General features: G+C 41.6%; 1 protein-coding gene across 1 annotated transcript in view; it reads right to left on the reverse strand.

Annotated features, from left to right (window-relative positions):
* HSPA4 (heat shock protein family A (Hsp70) member 4) overlaps nt 1-2464 on the reverse strand; it is a 70479-nt gene that overhangs the window by 27502 nt on the left and 40513 nt on the right. The gene's annotated exons all lie outside the window — the stretch shown is intronic.

Below are 2464 nucleotides of genomic sequence, written 5' to 3' on the forward strand. Positions count from 1 at the left end.
AGGAGTTGGAGGTTGCTGTGAGCGTGATGCCATGGCACTCTACCCAGGAGGATAGCTTGAGGCTCCGTCTCAAAAAAAAAAAAAAAAAAAAATCTTTGAAAAATGCTAAATGCCGGTTCGGTGCCCATAGCTCAGTGGTCAGGGCACTGGCCACATACACCAGGGCTGGCAGATCAAACCTGGCCCAGGGAATGCTAAACAATGACAACAAAAACAACTACAAAAAAGTAGCTGGGCATTGTGGTGGGTGCCTGTAGTCCCAGCTACTTGGGAGTCTAAGGCAAGAGAAGTGCTTAAGCCCAAGAGTTTGAGGTTGCTGCAAGCTATGATGCCACTGTACTCTACCAAAGGCAACCCAGTGAGACTCTTGTCTCAAAGAAAAAAAAAAAAAAAGAATGCTAAATGTCAGAAGGAAATCTTTTCTTTCTTTGAGACAAAGTCTCACTCTGTCATCCTGGGTAGAGTGCTACGATCATAGCTCACACCAACCTCCAACTCCTGGACTCAAGTGATCCTCTTGCCTCCTCCTCCCAGAGTGCCAGGATTATACATGTGAGCCACCAAGCCCAGCCAGGAAATTTTCTGATTATGTTTACTGAGGAGAAAAATAGAATACAACTAAACACAGTGTGATTCCCATTTTACTTTTTCTTTAAAAATTGGAATGAAATATATCAATTGTTGGGTGGCGCCTGTGGCTCAGTGGGTAGGGCACCAGCCTCATATACCGAGGGTGGCAAGTTCAAACCTGGCCCTGGCTGAACTTCAACAAAAAAAAAACAGCTGGGAGTTGTGGCGGGCGCCTGTAAACCCAGCTACTCAGGAGGCTGAGACAGGAGAATCGCCTAAGTACAAGAGTTGGAAGTTGCTGTGAGCCATGTGATGCCACGGCACTCTACCAAGGGTGATAAAGTAGACTCTGTCTCTACCAAATAAAAAAATATATATATACACACATATATATACATATGAGATATACATATACATATATATATATCTCAGTTGTTAAGAGTGATAAGATTATAATAATGACTTTTTTTACACAAATAATTTTGGGGGAATTTTTTGCTATTGTTTGGGTGTTTGGTTTGTTGCTTGTTTTATTAAAATACAGAATCTCGCTTTGTCGGCCAGGTTGGAGTCCAAGGCTCACTGCAACTTCAAATTCCTGGGTTCCAGAGACTCTCCTGCCTCAGCCTCACAAGTAGCTAGGATTATAGGCTGGCGCCATCACAATTGGCTAATTTTTCTGTTTTTTATAGCAACAAGGTCTTGCTCAGCCTGGTCTTAAACTCCTGGCCTCAAGTATCTCTCCTGTCTTGGTTTCTCAGAGTGCTAGAATTACAGGCATGAGCTGGGGGATGTTTTTATAATGAGTACTTTTATGATTAAGAGAAATCAGAAGGGGCCTGGCTAAATTGCTCATTCTTATAATCCTAACACTCTGGAAAGCCCAGCACCAGGATTACTTTGGTTTAGGAGTTCAAAATCTCATCTCTACTAAAAATACAAAAAAAGTAGATGGACGTGGTAGCAAGTGCCTGTAATTCCAGCTACTTAGGAGACGAAGGCAGGAGGATCCCTTGAATGGCCAGAAATCTGAGGTTGCAGTAAGCTATGATGACACCACCACACTCCAGCTGGGGTGGCAGAGGAAGACTCTGTCTTCATTTGTTCATTCATTCATTCATATATGAAAGAGAAAACAGCTGGGAGCAGCAGCTTATGCCTTAATCTCAGCACTTTGGGAGGCTGAAGCAGCAGGATTACTTGAGCCCAGGAGTTCAAAACCACCCTGGGCAACATCACAAGACCTCATCTCTACCAAAAAAAAAGAAATGAAAGTATAGAATGGATCTTAGAAATACAGTAATTCTATCAGTGATTAAAGTTTAAACATTGAGAATTACACTTGGTCTGCCACCATTTATACCTATTAAAAATAAACAAAAAATAATAACAGAAAATAAAGTAAAACCAAATCAACTTCTCAAAGAACTACAAAAAGTTTCAAAATGCCTTCCAAAACCAGTTGCTCCCCACCAGTCCCCAAGGTAGAGAGTAACCATGGCATGAGGAACTTTGAGACACAATTCCAACAATTAAAGAAAATGCTCCAAAAAATCTTCAATTCTTAACCAAATTCTAGATAAAACCATGTAGCTAGACAGAAAACTGATTTTATACTCTATTGTGAAACTAGCATAAACCAGCAAACTCAACTGTGACTGTGATCATCTTCTGGCCCCTCCTTGCCTTCTATACTTTTGTTATGTACAAAACTGCTTACTCAAAGGCTTTAAGCTTTCTGAAATTCTAAAATATCCCTTCCAGCCTAGTTTCTTTTGTTATCCAAGTTCTAGTTCTCCAACACCTTTTCCAGAACACTCAGAACTTCAAAAGCCGGGCAGTGCCTGTGGCTCAAAGGAGCAGGGCACCGGCCCCATATGCCAGAGGTAGCAGG

The sequence above is a fragment of the Otolemur garnettii genome, unplaced genomic scaffold (assembly GCF_000181295.1).
Source record: "Otolemur garnettii isolate 467f Iridium unplaced genomic scaffold, OtoGar3 scaffold00003, whole genome shotgun sequence".
Classification (NCBI taxonomy): domain Eukaryota; kingdom Metazoa; phylum Chordata; class Mammalia; order Primates; family Galagidae; genus Otolemur; species Otolemur garnettii.